Here is an 8,105-nt window from a genome sequence, read left to right as displayed (position 1 = left end):
ACAGGCTGGTTTCACACAAGTGTGACTGACTTTTTGGGGCAATATTATAACAAATACTTATGAGACATTATATAAAAAGAAAGGTCAGTGCATCATGACTTTAGCTCCATTCAAAGCTTTAGGAGGCTTCATGGCCTCCATCACTCCATAAGACTGTTCCATCTGTTCTGCATCTCTGATATGTGCTGGGACGTGGTGGCTTGGATGTTTCACTGCAGCTCATCTAGTAATAATGTGTAACACATATATGAACATCAAGCTAATCATGTCATGCTAAACCGAGTCCTTGGAAGAGCAGAAGCTGTGAACAGACCTCATGGAGCAATGGTAGCACGTCTGAGTCCAGATCAGAAGGTTGCATGTTCAAATCATGTCAGGGTCACTGGTTTTATGTAATTTAGTCCTCTTTCTGTTCACACCAGGTCCACTAGAGCTCTCAGACTCCTCCACTGCACTGAAGTCTGGGTAGTTTTCACTTGAAGCAGAATGTCGGCTTTCTCCTGTGTTTTCTGGTTAAATTACTGGACATTCAGGGAAAATAGAGTTAGAGTTAAACAGAGCAAAAAATCCTGAGTCATCGATCTGCATTCGTTTAGAGGGCCGAAAGGGAGCAAGTGTGAAAACACCCTAAATTTTAATCTTAAGTGGGACCAACACTCCCCCGAGTAGCTTCTTCAGTTCTGCAGTGACAATTCCTTCCTTCCTGATGTGATGTTGCTCCTTCTTCTTCCCCTCTGAGCTGGTCGGTACAGTTTGAGCTCTGTGCTGCAGCCATTGCGACAGCCATCGCACCTCAGAGTGATCCAGCAGTGCCTCATGTTCAGCAGCATACAGTGAGCAGCTTTAATCTCTGGATTGACAGACTTTATCTGCGCAGTAACTTGCAGAACAGAAAGTCTTCCAAAATATCTCCTTTCCAGGGATAGCACACCAAAACTATCAACTGAGCAGCACTGGAGATGCTCTGCTCTGTTGATTCATCCAACTGAAAGGAACATTTCTTACATGATCGCAGTCTATCCAGCAGCTGTGCCTGAATGTCAGCTGAGAGATCTTCTGTTCTCCTCCTCACCATGTCATTTGAAAAAGGTACAACTTTCAGTTTATTAGCTGCCTCTGTGCCAAGCAAAAGCTCACACCAGTCAGATCTCTGTCCACCTGTACGGTCACAAATCCGGGGGCAGAGACGCTGTTTTCCGGGATGTCTGGGTGCAGTCCTTTTTTTCTAGCTCTGGACAGGAGCTGTATCCACCCTGAAGGACGGCGCCACAGGAAGTTAAAAGGCACTTTGACTCTGGTGGGACTCGAACCCACAACCTTTGAATCACTTCTCCTGTGTTTATCTAGAAGTCCAATGCGCTATCCATTGTGCCACAGAGCCACAAAGCAGTTCATTTGTTTGTCCTAGAATGAAAGGCAGAAATCCGGAATAAGCAGCAGCATTCCAGAATAGTCAACAGAATTCCGGAATTATACGTAGAATTCAGGAGTAACAGTCAGTATTCTGGCAAGTCAGCAATCCAGAAGGGAAGGCAACATCAGCAGTGGCTCAGTGGTAGAGCAGGGTTGTGTGTCCTTGACCCACATTGCCTCCAGTGCTGGTCATTGTATGACACTGCGTGGCAGCAGCCTTAAGCAATTTCCCTTTTTTTACACTTACACAAGTTTTTAGTTACATGTTATATATGGAGTGAAGAGTAACGCAATTTCAATTCTCTGTATGTCCAGCACATATAGCAGATTTGACAATAAAGCTGACTTTGAATTAAAACAAGTGAGTTGTAAAAAAAAATTCACCCCCCATACAATTGACACTAGAAGAGAACCTATCATTTGAGACCAGAATGTTTTTTTGTACCAGGCTGTAAACATGTTCATTCCTGCTGTGAAGTTGGACATTTTAACATGGGAGTCTATGGGTAATAACACACGTGAATTACAATTTTTCACACATGTCGTAAACATTCCAGACTAGTGGTTAAGACCTTCAAAACTCAGTGTGTAACATTGTTGGTAAAAACTGTTTGCTTTGGCATGTTTGTAGAGAAGATTGAAGCAAGGCGTCTGGACTTGTAGAGTTTTCCTGAAGAGGTTTCGCTGCTCATCCAAGCAGCTTCATCAGTTGTTGATCTGTTGGTGGGGAAACATGGTTTATATGTGGTTGCAGACCTCAGTGGGTGGTCTGGATAAAACTCACAAACAATAGCACTAAATGTTTCCATAACTACCTGTGATGATCTGGCTGCCTGTGCCAGGTGTGTCTAATGACTGGCTAACGACTATGAGACTGCTGGTAGACAGCCCATTGTTCTTGCTGTTAGCATGTGACTTGGAGTGAAACTTCCTGGGAATGGATGAAATAACTGCTTTGTATGTGGTAGAAAGATGAGGCCACCACCTCGAGAAGGTTTTACCAGCTTAACATAGATGGCTTCCTTGACTTCCTCTCTGTCTAAAATGTGAACATTGTTGTCCTCAAAGGAGTGTCCTTTGTCTTTGAGGTGGAGGTGAACAGCTGAGTCTTGTCCTGAGGAGGTGGCTCTCCTGTGCTGAGCCATTCTTCTGTGGAGTGGTTGTTTAGTTTCTCCAATGTACAGATCAGAGCATTCCTCACTGCACTGGACTGCATATATGATATTGCTGTGTTTCTCCCTGGGAGTTTTATCCTTTGGGTGTACCAGTTTCTGTCTCAGGATTGTCCTGCAGTGGAGACTGCAACCTTAACACAGCGCCTTGGAAGAAAAGCAGACTTGCAGAATGAAAGGCAGCATTTCGGAATGAAAAGCATTCCAGAATGAAATTCAAATTTCCGGAATGAAAGGCAGTAATCCAGAATAAGTGGCAGCATTCCAGAATAGACATCAGTATTCTGGAATGATAGGCAGAATTCCCGAATAACACTGTATAGTGGAACAGAAGTCAGCAAGACATCATTCTGGAATGAAAAGCATCCCAGAATGGAAGAAAGCATTCCCAAATGAAAGGCAGAAATCTAGAATGAGAGCATCCTGGAATAGACATCCATCCACCCACTCCAGAATGATAGGCAGGATCCTGGAATGGTAGACAAAATTCTGGGATTAAACCCCTAACCCAACAGCGGCCTGTGATGTCATGGAAGCATGCGTTCCAAAATGGAAGGCAACATTCCAGGACAAAAGTCAGCTAACAGAATGAAAAGCAGATTTGCGGAATGAAAGACACCATTCCAGAATGAAAAGCAGTCCATAATGAAAGACAAAATTTTGGAATGAAATGCAGAAATCCAGAATAAACAGTAGCATTCCAGTATAGACATCAGTATTCCGGAATGATAGGCAGAATTCCCGAATAACATCATAACATCATTTAATCAATAGGGCTCGACCGATTAGCTCGATCCCCATATGGCCAATCTGTGTTTTCATTGTTGAAGCGTGGACATGCCTGTTTCACTTACTGTGTGCTGGTTGGTACATTGGACTCAAGGATTGGTTTTTGAAGACACTCCTCCAAGTGGTGTCTTCAGTTCTGCTACTATTCTGGTTGGGAATCTGAGTTTTATGTGTTCAGGATCTCTGTGGGTGGATCTTGCAGGAAATCAGACTTTTAATCTGAGGGCCCAGGGTTCAAGTCCCTCTTCAGGAGCAACACTATATATTCCTAACCAGAAATCTTTGTACATATCTTAACCAATGTCAAACTAAGAAAAACATGTGCTTTGTGTTGTTCTCCCACCAACTGAAACATGAAAAGCAAGAAGTCACATGTGGCTCGTTGGTCTAGGGGTATGATTCTCGCTTTGGGTGCGAGAGGTCCCGGGTTCAAATCCCGGACGAGCCCTTATCTTTGAAATTCAGTAGATTGGATGTCTGTCTCATGTTTACATTTACAGGAATAATCTTCAACCCAAATAGGTTCATATTCCAATTTAGACCCTGTAAACAGCAGTCTGCTCAAACTCCTAGAAGCAATCATTCTAGAACTGATATTGTTTCTTCAAGAGAAGAAGTCTTTGCACTGAGGACTAACGTCGGAAGTAAAGGCTCTGTGTTAGCCTAAGCAGCACTTGTATGCAGGGGTACAGCCAGTGTTTAAGTGTAGTTAATGTGAAACAATACAGTCGCGATTTATTGAAGTGAAGCAGTCGGCATATTTTCACGATATATTTTATTTTTTATATCGTTTTTGTCTGCTGGTGGGTGCCTGCTCCCCTGCGTGTGTGTCTGTGCTGCTGGGTGTGCATCGGGCTGGAACTGTGCCGTACGTGACAGACAGCAGGGGAGACCTGTAAACGTGCTGAAATGACTTTGTTTAGTAAAAGGAAAAGGTATAAACGTGTTCTATTGTAAGGGGACCACCTGCATGCAGATGTACTTTAATACGTGGATTAGGCTACTACTAAATCCATAGGCGTCGCTACCATTATATCAGAGGGGGACGTGTCCCCCCCACATTTTAAAACGGCCCGTTTGGACCCCCCCACATTTAGTGAGTAGGAAACTCCACCTAATGCTGTCTCGATTGCTCGTGAAAAACTCTGTTCCACTAAGTTCGTAAGAGAATAACCTCACCACTGAAATCCACTCCATGTTTTCCTGGTTACCACAGCGCTGCAATACCGTTACTATAGTAACGGACCTAACAAAGCCAGTGGCTTTCTTCGAGCGAGCGTAAAACACCGTAAAGAGAACCGTCAGTGCTGGTCGAAGCTGGAGGAGGTGACGTCAGTGTCATCCCACAAAGTCCAGCTCATGCTGAAGCCTGACTGTTTGTCACATGGCCCCAGGTGACATTAGGTTGATGTTAAAGAAACTTAGAAAAGTTGGGAGGAAGCTGCTGTTTACTTCCAGTTACAGTAGATGGTATTATTTGTCTGATGACATGTTGTTGCCTTTTCTGCTGCCTCCCCACACACAATGGACATGAGGAGATTCTAACAAAGACACGGAGAGTTAGAGTTGTTTTCAGCATTAACCCATGTTGTAATGAGGCCATGTTAGCTCCTGTTAGCCTGCTAGCTTCAGCCTCGCCGAGCCAGTGCACAGCCACCTGCTCATATTCTTATCAGCAAGAATAAAACACATGTGATGGACGTCAGGACACAGTGGAGCATTATATGAACAGGGAAACACTGATGCAGCAGATGAGGCAGGGCATCATTATAAACACATCCACAAGGTTTGTTGTGAATTCAGCAGTTTTATAAGCAAATAAAAATAAGGACATGCATCTTTTTGTAAGTTAGTATTTTTAGTGTTTCAGTATTATCTGCATTAAGCAGTTTGGTTCATTTTTCTATGGGATTTACCAGTTTTTTGTCTCTGTAAATGAGAGAAGGCCTCAGATATGGAGGCTGTTAGTGTAGCAGCACCAGTATGTTTGACAAAACTGTTGTTTCACTTGTAATTAGTTTGTCACCGAGTTTTTGTTGAATCTGTCTCTGAAATAGTCATTAAGTGTTTACTTCTGTAGGTAAAATAGTTTAACAACCTGTTAAAATCCACAGGAAATCTCAACTACTTCATATTATTACTATATATACTGATTAGGGTTGGGCGATATTGGCAAAAAAATGAATCACGATTAATTGTGGCATTTAGCCGATAACGATTAATTTGACGATTAATTGATGACAGTTGCACTTACATGTTTTTGACTCTAAATTGGCACAGTGTTCTAGCATGATACCGACAAATCATCAGTCAAGTTAACTACTTCATTCTAACAGGCTAAGCTGGTGATTAGGCACCAACCAGCCATGGAAATATGTATTGATAATATTGAGGCACAAACTGCTTCAAAATAATAATGAAGCAAACATTTAAAGTAACTTTGTCCTTCAAATGTTTTTATCTTAAGGTCACAAAGCATGTCAACATTAAAATTAAACAGACAAATAGACAAACAAAGTTCAGAAAAGTCACATCAGTGATTATTAAAGTTAAAACATGTGTCTGCGCAAATGAACCTGTGACTGGAATATGTCCCACACTAGTGCATGTTTTCACTCAGACTGTAGAACAGCAGCAGAAAAAACAAACAAATAAACAAACCGGACAATTTCACATTTAAATGTGTGTCTGTGCAAATCAACCTACGTTACGTTCTTCCAGCGCTTCGTTTGGTCGTAAGCAGCACAATGACTAAACGTACCGCGGATTCTCGGCTGAGTGGAATTCTTTCCAATATCTGCTGGAGGAGACTTCGCTGTTGTAATGTTTCCTATCTTGCTGTGGAGTCCGTAAATAAAGATCGGAGTTTATTCATTTGATACGAGCAAAAATTCAATTAATTATTAATTAATTGGTAATTAATTAATTAATGTAAAATGAAAACTCACATTTCTTTATAGCCATTCAATTCTGTGTGAGAGTAACTACAACTAACAATACTGTTTTGTGCTACTACTGTTTTCAAGGTGAATGATGACTTCTTGCAGATCACCACAAAGCCGCTGCATTGAACTTCATGGCCCAGCTGAGTTGACATTCCTTATTATTGCCGAGGGGATCACTGGCTTAAAATGTCTACGTGCAGCCTCTACTTTCACTCCTGCCTTACAGCCCCTGTACTTCTTCCTCAGCTCTCCCTGGACATTGGTCCTCAGTGCAGTGCAGTTCTAGAATGATTGCTTCTAAGAGTTTGAGCAGACAGCTGTTTACAGGGACTAAGTTGGAATATGAACTTATGTGCTGTAAATGTAAACATGAAGCAGCCATCCTATCTACTGAAGTTCAAAGATGAGGGCTCGTCCGGGATTTGAACCCGGGACCTCTCGCACCCAAAGCGAGAATCATACCCCTAGACCAACGAGCCATGTGTGACAGCTTTTTTTTCATGTTTCAGTCAGTGGAAGAACAACACAAAGCACATGTTCTTCTTAGTTTGACATTGGTAAAGATATGAACAAAGATTTCTGGTTAGGAATATAAAGCCGCTGCATTGAAGTTCATGGCCCAGCTGAACCACTTCTCAAAGAAGCTTCTGTAAGTTTCCCAGAACAAAGGAGGAACTTCAATATTAATGAAAGATTCACATGTTTATGTGATGCTCAGGATCAACATGAGTGTTGTGTGTTTGTGTTTTTTAACCCTATAGGAGGGCAGCTTACACGTTGTGAAGACAGGAGCCCAGCGATGTGGGGGTTTCATCCAACTTAATTTGGTATATTGAAATGCAAAGGTTTATGTCCTGGAGGAATGTTATGCACCTTACTGTTTCTATTTCTGCTGCATTTATTGGATGGAAAATTCAATTTAATTGAGTTCAGCTGATACATGACCTCATCAGGTGACTGCTGCTATGACCTAAGATAAGATAAGAGATAAGATAAGATAAAACTTTATTAATCCCGAAGGAAATTCTTGTGCCAGAGGTATCAAGTTACATTAAATGCAGTTAAGTACAGAGTATAAGTGTCACTATAATCCAAAATAAGAGTACAGTACGCAGTATGAGCACAATATATGATACATGGATACAAATATGGAGATGTAAGGTGCTAAGTAAACATAAATATAGACCAGTGGAGGGAATGACAGTGATGCCTGACATGATTATCTAGCGCTTCTCCCTACAGAAAGGGGAGGAGTTATACAGTCTGATGGCCACTGGCAGGAAGGACCTCCTGTGGCGTTCTGTGCTGCTCCTCGGTAGTCTCAGTCTACCGCTGAATGTGCTCCTGTAGGACAGCAGTGTGTCGTGCAGGGGGTGAGACGTGTTGTTACGAATACTGAGGAGCTTCCTCAGTATCCTCCTCTCCGTCACCTCCACCACAGACTCCAGCTCCACTCCCAGCACCGAGCCAGCCTTCCTAATGAGCTTGTTGAGTCTGTTGGTGTCGGCCGTCTTCATCCTGCTGCCCCAGCACACTACAGCGTAGAAGATGACGCTGGAGACCACCGAGTGGTAAAACATCTGCAGCATGGTCTGGCAGACGTTAAAGGACCTGAGTCTCCTCAGTAGATACAGGCGACTCTGTCCCTTCCTGTATATTGCCTCTGTGTTTGTGGACCAGTCCAGTTTGTGGTCAATGTGGACACCCAGGTATTTGTAGCTGTCCACAATGTCCACGTTGGTACCCTTGATGCTGACCGGGTTTGGGAGTGTCTGGTGCTTCCTGA

At 42.8% G+C, this 8,105-nt stretch overlaps 3 non-coding genes across 3 annotated transcripts; 1 reads left to right on the top strand and 2 right to left on the bottom strand.

The window, feature by feature from the left end:
- Window positions 1–1,289: 1,289 nt before the first annotated feature.
- On the bottom strand, window positions 1,290–1,381 carry trnar-ucu (transfer RNA arginine (anticodon UCU)). The gene is given in 2 exon segments: window positions 1,290–1,325; window positions 1,345–1,381. It is a non-coding gene; the product is annotated as a tRNA-Arg (tRNA).
- Window positions 1,382–3,750: 2,369 nt separating this feature from the next.
- trnap-ugg (transfer RNA proline (anticodon UGG)) lies at window positions 3,751–3,822 on the top strand. Its single transcript has one exon. It is a non-coding gene; the product is annotated as a tRNA-Pro (tRNA).
- Window positions 3,823–6,726: 2,904 nt separating this feature from the next.
- On the bottom strand, window positions 6,727–6,798 carry trnap-ugg (transfer RNA proline (anticodon UGG)). The gene has a single exon. It is a non-coding gene; the product is annotated as a tRNA-Pro (tRNA).
- Between the last annotated feature and the right edge of the window lie 1,307 nt (window positions 6,799–8,105).

The sequence above is a fragment of the Parambassis ranga genome, unplaced genomic scaffold (genome assembly GCF_900634625.1).
Source record: "Parambassis ranga unplaced genomic scaffold, fParRan2.1 scaffold_21_arrow_ctg1, whole genome shotgun sequence".
NCBI classification, from domain to species: domain Eukaryota; kingdom Metazoa; phylum Chordata; class Actinopteri; family Ambassidae; genus Parambassis; species Parambassis ranga.
This window is presented reverse-complemented; position numbering and strand designations above follow the sequence as displayed.